The sequence below is a fragment of the Poromitra crassiceps genome (genome assembly GCF_964638095.1).
Source record: "Poromitra crassiceps genome assembly, chromosome: 30".
NCBI lineage: Eukaryota > Metazoa > Chordata > Actinopteri > Beryciformes > Melamphaidae > Poromitra > Poromitra crassiceps.
Genome location: NC_139652.1, coordinates 7,672,500 through 7,684,922, shown reverse-complemented (window position 1 = coordinate 7,684,922; position 12,423 = coordinate 7,672,500). Strand labels below are relative to the sequence as shown.

Genomic DNA, 12,423 nt, shown 5'->3' with positions numbered 1-12,423 from the left:
TGCCTGTATGTTTATGGGTGTATGCCTGTATGTTTATGGCTGTATGCCTGTATGTTTATGGGTGTATGCCTGTATGTTTATGGGTGTATGCCTGTATGTTTATTGGTGTATGCCTGTATGTTTATGGGTGTATGCCTGTATGTTTATGGGTGTATGCCTGTATGTTTATGGGTGTATGCCTGTATGTTTATGGGTGTATGCCTGTATGTTTATGGCTGTATGCCTGTATGTTTATGGGTGTATGCCTGTATGTTTATGGGTGTATGCCTGTATGTTTATGGGTGTATGCCTGTATGTTTATGGGTGTATGCCTGTATGTTTATGGGTGTATGCCTGTATGTTTATGGCTGTATGCCTGTATGTTTATGGGTGTATGCCTGTATGTTTATGGGTGTATGCCTGTATGTTTATGGGTGTATGCCTGTATGTTTATGGGTGTATGCCTGTATGTTTATGGGTGTATGCCTGTATGTTTATGGCTGTATGCCTGTATGTTTATGGGTGTATGCCTGTATGTTTATGGGTGTATGCCTGTATGTTTATGGGTGTATGCCTGTATGTTTATGGGTGTATGCCTGTATGTTTATGGGTGTATGCCTGTATGTTTATGGGTGTATGCCTGTATGTTTATGGGTGTATGCCTGTATGTTTATGGCTGTATGCCTGTATGTTTATGGGTGTATGCCTGTATGTTTATGGGTGTATGCCTGTATGTTTATGGGTGTATGCCTGTATGTTTATGGGTGTATGCCTGTATGTTTATGGGTGTATGCCTGTATGTTTATGGGTGTATGCCTGTATGTTTATGGGTGTATGCCTGTATGTTTATGGGTGTATGCCTGTATGTTTATGGGTGTATGCCTGTATGTTTATGGGTGTATGCCTGTATGTTTATGGGTGTATGCCTGTATGTTTATGGGTGTATGCCTGTATGTTTATGGGTGTATGCCTGTATGTTTATGGGTGTATGCCTGTATGTTTATGGGTGTATGCCTGTATGTTTATGGGTGTATACCTGTATGTTTATGGGTGTATGCCTGTATAGCCACCCAGGAGAAAACACCTGGGTTTTAGCAATGGATGTTTGCATAATTAAATTCTGACACTTGTCTGAAGCAAGGAGAGACGGAGCGGAGAGAGATTAAGATATCTCACAGGAGAAAAAGACTGGAGAGAGAGAATCTAAAATGTGAGTGTGTAGGGAGAAGGAGAGACATGAAAGATACATGATTTTAAGGAGGAGAGCCATTAGAGAAATGACAGACAGAAACCTGAGTGAGAGAATAGTGTAGGAAGAGACAAAGATGTGAGAAAAGGAGGCTTAACAAATGGAAAGAAGTTTTGAATGTGACAGAAGAAGATAGACTCAGTTGTGACTGGGATAATGTGAGAGAAGAAGAGAGACTCTGGGTGCGACTGGGATAATGTGAGAGAAGAAGAGAGACTCTGGGTGCGACTGGGATAATGTGAGAGAAGAAGAGAGACTCTGGGTGTGACTGGGATAATGTGAGAGAAGAAGAGAGACTCGGGTGCGACTGGGATAATGTGAGAGAAGAAGAGAGACTCTGGGTGCGACTGGGATAATGTGAGAGAAGAAGAGAGACTCTGGGTGCGACTGGGATAATGTGAGAGAAGAAGAGAGACTGGGTGCGACTGGAATAATGTGAGAGAAGAAGAGAGACTCAGGTGCGACTGGGATAATGTGAGAGAAGAAGAGAGACTCGGGGGCGACTGGGATAATGTGAGAGAAGAAGAGAGACTCAGGTGCGACTGGGATAATGTGAGAGAAGAAGAGAGACTCGGGGGCGACTGGGATAATGTGAGAGAAGAAGAGAGACTCGGGGGCGACTGGGATAATGTGAGAGAAGAAGAGAGACTCTGGGTGCGACTGGGATAATGTGAGAGAAGAAGAGAGACTCTGGGTGCGACTGCGATAATGTGAGAGAAGAAGAGAGACTCGGGTGCGACTGGGATAATGTGAGAGAAGAAGAGAGACTCTGGTGCTACTGGGATAATGTGAGAGAAGAAGAGAGACTCTGGTGCGACTGGGATAATGTGAGAGAAGAAGAGAGACTTGGGTGCGACTGGGATAATGTGAGAGAAGAAGAGAGACTCGGGTGCGACTGGGATAATGTGAGAGAAGAAGAGAGACTCGGAGGCGACTGGGATAATGTGAGAGAAGAAGAGAGACTCAGGGTGCGACTGGGATAATGTGAGAGAAGAAGAGAGACTGGGTGCGACTGGGATAATGTGAGAGAAGAAGAGAGACTCAGGTGCGACTGGGATAATGTGAGAGAAGAAGAGAGACTTGGGGGCGACTGGGTTAATGTGAGAGAAGAAGAGAGACTCTGGTGTGACTGGGATAATGTGAGAGAAGAAGAGAGACTCTGGGTGCGACTGGGATAATGTGAGAGAAGAAGAGAGACTCAGGTGCGACTGGGATAATGTGAGAGAAGAAGAGAGACTCGGGTGCGACTGGGATAATGTGAGAGAAGAAGAGAGACTCGGGTGCGACTGGGATAATGTGAGAGAAGAAGAGAGACTCTGGGTGCGACTGGGATAATGTGAGAGAAGAAGAGAGACTCTGGGTGCGACTGGGATAATGTGAGAGAAGAAGAGAGACTCGGGTGCGACTGGGATAATGTGAGAGAAGAAGAGAGACTCAGGTGCGACTGGGATAATGTGAGAGAAGAAGAGAGACTCGGGTGCGACTGGGATAATGTGAGAGAAGAAGAGAGACTCGGGTGCGACTGGGATAATGTGAGAGAAGAAGAGAGACTCTGGGTGCGACTGGGATAATGTGAGAGAAGAAGAGAGACTCTGGGTGCGACTGGGATAATGTGAGAGAAGAAGAGAGACTCGGGTGCGACTGGGATAATGTGAGAGAAGAAGAGAGACTCTGGTGCGACTGGGAAAATGTGAGAGAAGAAGAGAGACTCAGGTGCGACTGGGATAATGTGAGAGAAGAAGAGAGACTCTGGGTGCGACTGGGATAATGTGAGAGAAGAAGAGAGACTCTGGGTGCGACTGGGATAATGTGAGAGAAGAAGAGAGACTCAGGTGCGACTGGGATAATGTGAGAGAAGAAGAGAGACTCAGGTGCGACTGGGATAATGTGAGAGAAGAAGAGAGACTCAGGTGCGACTGGGATAATGTGAGAGAAGAAGAGAGACTCAGGTGCGACTGGGATAATGTGAGAGAAGAAGAGAGACTCAGGTGCGACTGGGATAATGTGAGAGAAGAAGAGAGACTCGGGTGCGACTGGGATAATGTGAGAGAAGAAGAGAGACTCGGGTGCAACTGGGATAATGTGAGAGAAGTGGAGAGACTCAGGTGCGACTGGGATAATGTGAGAGAAGAAGAGAGACTCTGGTGCGACTGGGATAATGTGAGAGAAGAAGAGAGACTCAGGTGCGACTGGGATAATGTGAGAGAAGAAGAGAGACTCTGGGTGTGACTGGGATAATGTGAGAGAAGAAGAGAGACTCAGGTGCGACTGGGATAATGTGAGAGAAGAAGAGAGACTCAGGTGCGACTGGGATAATGTGAGAGAAGAAGAGAGACTCAGGTGCGACTGGGATAATGTGAGAGAAGAAGAGAGACTCGGGTGCGACTGGGATAATGTGAGAGAAGAAGAGAGACTCGGGTGCGACTGGGATAATGTGAGAGAAGTAGAGAGACTCAGGTGCGACTGGGATAATGTGAGAGAAGAAGAGAGACTCAGGGTGCGACTGGGATAATGTGAGAGAAGAAGAGAGACTCAGGTGCGACTGGGATAATGTGAGAGAAGAAGAGAGACTCAGGTGCGACTGGGATAATGTGAGAGAAGAAGAGAGACTCTGGGTGCGACTGGGATAATGTGAGAGAAGAAGAGAGACTCAGGTGCGACTGGGATAATGTGAGAGAAGAAGAGAGACTCTGGTGCGACTGGGATAATGTGAGAGAAGAATAGAGACTCGGGTGCGACTGGGATAATGTGAGAGAAGAAGAGAGACTCTGGGTGCGACTGGGATAATGTGAGAGAAGAAGAGAGACTCAGGTGCGACTGGGATAATGTGAGAGAAGAAGAGAGACTCAGGTGCGACTGTGTGTGTGCGTGTGCGCTGAATGCTGAAGCCCTATATTATCGCTGCTCCCACTCATAGGCGACCTCTGCACACACCAAGAGAAAGTAGATCCCTCCTGAAGCGTGGACTCGCCCACAGCAGCCACAGAAAGCCTACTGAGATCACTGCTTCATAATTGGGCCTACACATGTTGGAGGAGGTGTGGGCTGGATTTCCATAACCGTTCCACCGCAAAGGTCTCACCACGCTAGTAAGACTGGCAGCCAGAAGCAACATGTAGATCACTCTGTGAACCTAAACATCTACTTTGTTTGTTTTGGCAGCGTTGTCATGATGTTCTCGTTCTCAGGTCAGACCCACGTGGTTGTCCCCCCCCGAGTGAGCTCCTGCATGACTCCACTCTGGAGCTCTGCTAGTGTGAAGTCTTCATCTAGCCCAGACTCCTGTACTGTCACTATCCAACATCTAACATCCAGATCAAAAGCTGCAATTACAGCTCCTTTCATATTAATTTGGACTTTTATCTATTAGATTTTTTAAAGTAAACTTTAGACAGAGTGGGGGGGGGGGGGGATAGACTGAGGTAGAGACATACAGGGAAGCTGCCACTCTTGAATACAATATAGTGCCTTTTAAACATGGACTCTGGATCATGTCAGGCTACAGAGAACAGGATATTTTCAGGTTTTGCCTTTCTAAACATGAGGGGTCTTTGTTAAGAAACAACTGGATATGAGCCGTTTTTTCTGCTAGTGGGCGGGCGGGGGGGGGGGGGGGGTGGCGCGGTAGCATGTATCAAACACAAGAAATGTGATAGGTAGTCGCACGTAGTCGTAGTAATAGTAGTCGCACCGTCGTCAATCACTGTGGGTGATTTATTTTACAAGTGGCTGGCAACTAGTCATATCTGACATATCTGACCCCAACGATTGATTAATTAATAAACTAGCGAACGTGAAGTGAGTCACGAAGAGCCACACCTGCCCACTACGGATATGCGGATAATGACCTGCCAGCTGTTAAACATGAGCTGCGATTGCGTGGAAGCGGATCTTATACCGGTGGTCGAGGTAGATAAGATACGGAGTCGCGGGAGTGCGCGTAGGCCGGCTAATTGTTGTTTAACATGCAGGCCAACCGGCTAGGTGCAGGTTATAATACGGATTCCACTGCATGTTAAGAAGTGGCTATAAGCCACTTCTTATGTGGCTCAGACCTAAATGAGTTGCAAAGTAACTCAAAAGGATGAGAAAAAGACATATCACACACTTTGACGTTGAGGTTTCCCGTTCATATTAGATTTTGTTATGAGAATCATCCACAAGAATTCATCTCGAGTTAAACATCTCTAGAAAATGTAGTATATACTTACCGTTTAGAATGACGGCAACAAAAGTAAATGCTTTCTGTAATATGTATGCAATGTAATAATATAGCATTATATACAGCAACTGCCACTGCTGCCAAATGTGAAATCTAAAAACAAGCAAAACCACGAGCAAGCATACAGCCGAGGTGAAAAATGAATGAGTGCATGTAAAATGAATGAGTGCATGTCAAATGCCAACAAGTCAAAGTTTTATTATGGCTCCCCTAATCCCTTTCTCACAAAACATATCAAGAACGAATGTAGACCTAAAACTACATTTCTCCACAACAACCACCACCACCACCACTGCCACAGAAAGCGGTAGGGGAATCACATTGGTTATTTGGTTTGTGTGACCTTTCTGAGCACTGATGAATCTCTTCTCCTCCCATAATGAGTTAGATCTTTGATGGAGAACAGTTCGTCCATTTACCTCAGAGGGTCGTCACTTCTTGTACACGAGCGATGGAGTTACTGTATATCAGTGACTCTAATGCCTTGGCCTCATCAAAGATGCATGACTACAGCAGCAAGTCCGTGATAAACCAAAACAGGACTGATGTGAATAACCAAGCAGAGAACACGGAGTAAATACAGCTTTATGTTTTAGCTACGTACACACAAGACCTGCACGTTTTTTTAATCATCAACATACGTACGGTGGCGCAGTCGGTAGCGCTGTTGCCTCACAGTCAGAAGGTCCTGAGTTTGATTCTCGCCTGGGACACTGTGAGCGCTGTGGTTGTATTCCCCCCCATATCTTCAGTGCCTACTGCCCAGGTGGGGTATCTCGTCATAAGGGCCTTTCTCTCTGTGTGGAGTTTGCATGTTCTCCCCGTGCTCCCCCAGGGGGTTCCTCCGTATATAACCCCCCCACTAAAAACATGCAGAAGATCAGATCGTCATCGTCATCCGACCAGTGACGACAACATCCGAAGTTGGTCCCCGGGCGCTGTACGAGAAAGCGACCACTGCTCCTGGCCTGCCCCTCAGAGGAAAGGACATGCCTGGATGGGTTAAATGCAGAGGACACTTTTCACCGGCCACCGTCAGCATGAGTGTGTTGTGGCCGCATGCATGTATTGTGGTGTTCGTGTGACAATAAAAGACGGGCTTGTCCCGTTACAAGAGTTTTAACATTTTCTAGGGGGGTTGAAGGGGTGTCTTGTTATCTAAGTTTGCATCTTCTATGAAAGGTGACGTCAGCTACGACTTGTCAGTTGATATGCTGCTCACATTATTTGACAGTGAAGTCAGATAGCGATGCCGGAAAGGAAAAGACCGAAATCCAATGGAAGAGAGAAAATATGCTTGCGTGTTCAAACACTAGCTGGTGGCACTGGCTTATGTCTCAATGCTGCATCAGATCTCTCTAATCAAAGCTGTGCCACAAAGGAGTGAGATGACATGGACGCGTGACAAGACTGGATCAATAAGAATCTATCAATATCAGAACAATCCCGAACACCTAAGGAGGCTGTGCAAAAAACTCGATACGGCAATATATCGCAATATTTTTTTCCGCAATACTGTATCGATATTTCAGAAAAATATCATGATATATCGCCATATCGATTTTTTGCACAGCAGTGTGTTCAATGACACAATAAGAATACTTTTTATTTCAGTGCGTTCAGTAACGCACTCAACACTCGGTAGTTTTGACTCAATTTGTCCACTAAGTTATCAATATAAAGTGATGTACATATTATTACACTACCTGGGTGGTACACAGCGAGTTGTATTTTCAGCTCTATTTATACATTTTCAGTAAATTATGTAGCGTATTGCAATATATCGTGATAAAGTCGTATCGTGACCCATGTATCGTGATACGTATCGTGAGGTCGTTGCCAATACCCAGCCCTACTAAGGAGAGAAATCCGTGTGCGTGCGTGTGTGTGTGCCACTCCATTGCATTATTTTGTCATGTTCATGCTACACGTTCCTCCTGCAAATACTTTGTATTCTTGAGGGATGTGTGACTCATTTGCTGTATTCAAATGAACAAAAAAGATGTCGCCCATTTTGACTAGTGTTACGTAATATGGGTTACATAATGAAAGTAATGCAGGTTTGTCTGATATTCATGAGTGGGAGGTGGGAACACTTGCCTTGAAAAGAACGGATAGAAGAGATCAAGAAGCATTTTCATGTTCCAACAAAAATAACAATGATGTCGATTGCATAAGCAAGAAGGGTTACTTGTATGAGAGGTTCCCTCCCCTCGCTTTTCATAGCGCCCAGAGTTGTTGTGATTTGCTCTATTATGAGCTATCTATGAGCTATCTATGAGCTATCTATGAGCTATCTATGAGCTATCTATGAGCTATCTATGCGCTATCTATGCGCTATGTCGACTGTCTTCAGGAGTGTTAAAAGAAAAACAAAAGCACTTTAACGGGCTGCCTTAATCACCGTAATCACCTCATCAAAACAAATCCTACTTGAAAAAGAATGAATGATCTCAGTCATTTTGAAACATAATTTCCTTCATTGTTCTTTGTATTTCCCAGTTTTTGCCTTTTGGAAAATACTAGTAGTGCAACAGATGTGTTGCAGCTGTGACAAAAACAAAGTCTTAAATCTGTCCCTTAATATTCTGCCCTAAGCTGTCCAAAGGAGGACAGGACCCTGAAGCGGAGAAATAGTTTTTGGATGCTGTTGTGGTAACTGAGCTGCTTTGGTTTCATCTGAGCCTTAGATTCTAAGGCACAACTCCTATCCCTCCCAACTGTCACAGATAGTCTGCAGACGTGCGTTGGACCGACTCATTCCGTTTTTACGGTACTCTCCGTGCTCACTTCTGTTCGTGAAGTTTCTGACGCACGTTTGTCCTGCCAGTGCCAGCATTGGAATAATATTGTCTGAATTACAGTCATTGTTTCCTGTCAGGATGTGGCTGGCGCGGTGTAACAGGATAAATCTTCCCCCACCCAAGGGGCTTGGTCAGCAACCTTTCGCTCAGGAGTTCCTGCTTTATTGTGTCTGGGCCCCGGGGCCGGTCCAGGGTGTTGTCATGGTGATATCCTCCCGTACAGGATCTGACAGCCGTGACCTTGTTAGATGGATGGGCAGACTGAGACAGCCGTCCCTGTTGATATCAGCCATGCACTGAGTCATAGCCCCGGCGTTATGTGATCAAATCGAGCTGTGGGACACCGATGGAAGGATACAATAATGATGCCTCCCTTTTCTCTTTTATTTTGTTAATAAAGCCGAGCGGAAATGAAGAGATCGTGGAGGGATAGCGCTGGTACACATGTTGACAGCATCTTTCACACTCCATTGTACAATGTGTTTTTAGGCAGCACTTGTTCACTTTGATCTGTCATCTTTGAAAGGCAAAGGAAGAGTTTGCATCCGGAGTGAGTAGCCTGGATGAGCGTTTCTCAACTGGTGGGTCGGGGCCCAAAAGTGGGTCGCGGGGCCTTTTTGAGTGGGTCGCGGATGTGTGTATGAAAAAGAAAATAGTTCTTCTAGTACTCACTGAGGACGCTGGCGTCCGTGGCCAACATTAATGTATTTTAGAGGCTGTAGCAGGCTCATGTTTAAAGGGCATGGTGCAGGTTGGAGACCACATTGCATTAATATGTGGAAGGGGTATATAGCAATGGGATTTGGGGGATTTTTTTTTTCAATCACACATAGCTGTGTTTAGACTAGTTTTTGTAACCAGCAGGGGGCACTGGTCCATTTCATGGAACTACCTTTTGTGATGTCACAGGGATGCAAAATAGTCACCTTTAGGTGACAGTCACATTTTTCAGCCCAAAATATGAGGATTTCTGAGTGGTTTTATGTCTGCCCTGGTATCTGTCACCTTTTTTCACTCTCCATGACTTTGCATCCCTGTGTCAGCCCCAGCAGAACATTCTCCTCTTGTGATGTCACTCCTGTTGTTATGTCACACGCCCATTTATAAAATGCCACCTTTTCCTCCATATTTATACCCTGGGGTCCTGTGGGGAGGGGGGGGGATCTTTGTCTTTTTGGAGTGTTTTCACTGTAATCATGAGCCCAAAATGTCAATTCAGATTTTTTTTTAACCTGCACCATGCTCTTTAAAGCCAGAGTGAAGATACTGGTACCTGAAACTAGAAGACCTAAGGCATCCATTGCTACCAACATGCCATGCTAGCTAAAGGGGGCTAAATGATGCTACAAAATTAGGCTAAATTCTGAACATTGGGTGGTTCGTGAGGCTAGACCAGTTAAGAGAGTATCTCCATAGAAAGTGCCCCACATCTAATAGTGTATTTAGACAAAGCAGTGTCTCATAATCCTTCGTAGCCATGTCAAACAGAGCTGAACCAGCCTTCTCACCCAAGACCATTAAGAAGGTTGCCATAGCAAAGATCACTTAATGATGTTTTTTCTGGCTAAGGGAGATAGTCTCTGTGGATGAAATGCAGATTTATGTCAGTAACCAGGAGTATGCTTAACCATAGTACTTTCTGTCAGTAACCAGGAGTATGCTTAACCATAGTACTTTCTGTCAGTAACCAGGAGTATGCTTAACCATAGTACTTCCTGTCAGTAACCAGGAGTATGCTTAACCATAGTACTTCCTGTCAGTAACCAGGAGTATGCTTAACCATAGTACTTTCTGTCAGTAACCAGGAGTATGCTTAACCATAGTACTTTCTGTCAGTAACCAGGAGTATGCTTAGCCATAGTACTTTCTGTCAGTAACCAGGAGTATGCTTAACCATAGTACTTTCTGTCAGTAACCAGGAGTATGCTTAACCATATCTGTCAGTAACCAGGAGTATGCTTAACCATAGTACCTTCTGTCAGTAACCAGGAGTATGCTTAACCATAGTACTTTATGTCAGTAGTAACCAGGAGTATGCTTAACCATAGTACTTTCCTTAAGGATGAGCTACTGTAGAGTAGAATTCTGAATGTTTTTTTAAGCCTTCCCAATTTTTTTTGGGCTGGTACAACAGACAACGGTAACCCCTGGGAGGAAGCCATCGTCTGGTTCCTCACATGGACTCCCTGTCATCAGTGATGTCACTTGAGCAATTGTGATGTCATCACCAGTGATGTCATCAGTGATGTCACTCGAGCAATTGTTGTGATGTCATCAGTGATGTGATAAATCCTCCTTCTGTGGTGTTTTATGGCAGTTGGCATTGGCATCCTTTATGTTGCATTAGTGTCCTCCTGGATTTATCCATCCACTGTTTCCCTACCATGTAATAAATCCTTCCTGGCTGAGGCTATAAGTGGTGGGAGTATACGCAGGGAGAAGAGGACAAGTAGCACATCATCTCCATTCTCCAGAGTCTCCACCCTAGTAGCAATTGAGCGGAGTAGAATAAAAAAAATCGTCACATTCTTCACTGTCACTGTTTTCTCAGGAGTTATCAAAATTCGGCCGTTAAACTTTATGCACTTGAAGGCAAGGGCGAATTTTAAGAGAGCCAATTATTTCAGTCCATTAAAAAGTCTGCCTATTATTATATCTTTTCTTGCCTTTTTATTTCTATTTTCCCTTTGTGCCATTTTATTCTGACCTCATTTTCTCCATATCTGTTCTCAGCTTTTCCCATTATTTTATGTTTTACCCTTCCACTGGTGTCCTTTGTTTGAAAGTATAATATTATCTTTCAGAGACTGACCAGAGTGAGGCTTTAATAAAATTGTAGCAATAATGTGAAAACTGCCACAGGTTAAGCAACATAATTCCTGTGGGCTATTAAACATGCAATCCTGTGTGGTTTTTATTCTAATTAGTTATCTCAACAGCACACCATTTAACATGCATGGCTTTGTTTCATGTCACGCCGTGCGTTGTAATTGGTTGCGAGTAGGTGGACCGGTCAATTGAGATAAAATGGGAATTGAATTGCAAAATGGGTTTTATTCTCTTTATCCCTTTCCACTAGAATAATACTTTTCATATTATACTGAAGTGGAGCTTATTTAGCAAACAACCTTATTATACCTATTATACCATCATTAAGAGAGCAGTCAGCACTGCGTTTTGGACACTTATTTATTAACTACTGGAGACACAAATGATAAGCCACTCGCACGATGTCCTCTGGTCTTTGTGATTGACAGGGGACATTAAAACTGCATAAGCATGCAGACTTGGTGCCGGGTCCTCTTTTGAGTATTTTTTTATTCTTGAAGATGTGGTTTCCTGACGCCACAAAGTGTGACCTGGCAGGCCTGGAAAACAGGATGCGTCTGACACAGGCTGGCACAGATAACCTGAGGAGACGGCACGTGTGTCCTCATTTTAAAATGTCACATTTTTGTTATCTTTTAAAATGATGGTGAGTTTGGAGCCCCACCACTTCTTTTGTATGTACATCATTTAACTTGTAAAGCGAGAAGAGAAACCGCATACAAAATAGTGTAGTTCTCATTCGTTACGTGTTATTATATTCTAGGTCAAAATTTATGCATTTTCAGCATATTCTCTAAGTAACTACATAGGGGCCCAAAGAAACCACGGAATTTGGTTGAACTTCAGTAAACGTAAAGTCAGCTGACGAACTTCAGAATAAATTTTCCCATGTAGCTGCTCTGGTTCATAGGGTTTATGACATAGGTTTTGATTTATTGACAATATCAGTTCCTTAATTTCACCTAAGCCTGGCTAAAACAGACTACAATACAACAATAAAGGACAGCAGTTCAAAACTAAGCTCTCTAAATCCTCTTCACTTCTCCGCTCTCATAGTCTTCCAGATCCAGTTGTGGGCTAGGAGGACACAGACATCACTGCCTTAAATTGAGCCTGGCTGCAAAGTAGAGAAAGACTGCCACCTAATGGAGAGAAAGTAGTCTGGCTCTCACTCCCTCTTGCACTCTCAATCTCACACACAGTCTTCCTTTCTCCTTCCCCTTTTCTACCACTCTCTGTCTCTATCCAGCTGTGCAGCTGTGCAGCTGTTAGTACTGTGTGTGTGTGTGTGTGTGTGTGTGTGTGTGCGTGTGTGTGTGTGTGTGTGTGTGTGTACTTTC

General features: G+C 44.4%; 1 protein-coding gene across 1 annotated transcript in view; it reads left to right on the top strand.

Moving 5' to 3' along the window:
- Positions 1-12,423, top strand: part of peak1 (pseudopodium-enriched atypical kinase 1) — a 93,093-nt gene that overhangs the window by 35,696 nt on the left and 44,974 nt on the right. The window lies entirely within an intron of this gene.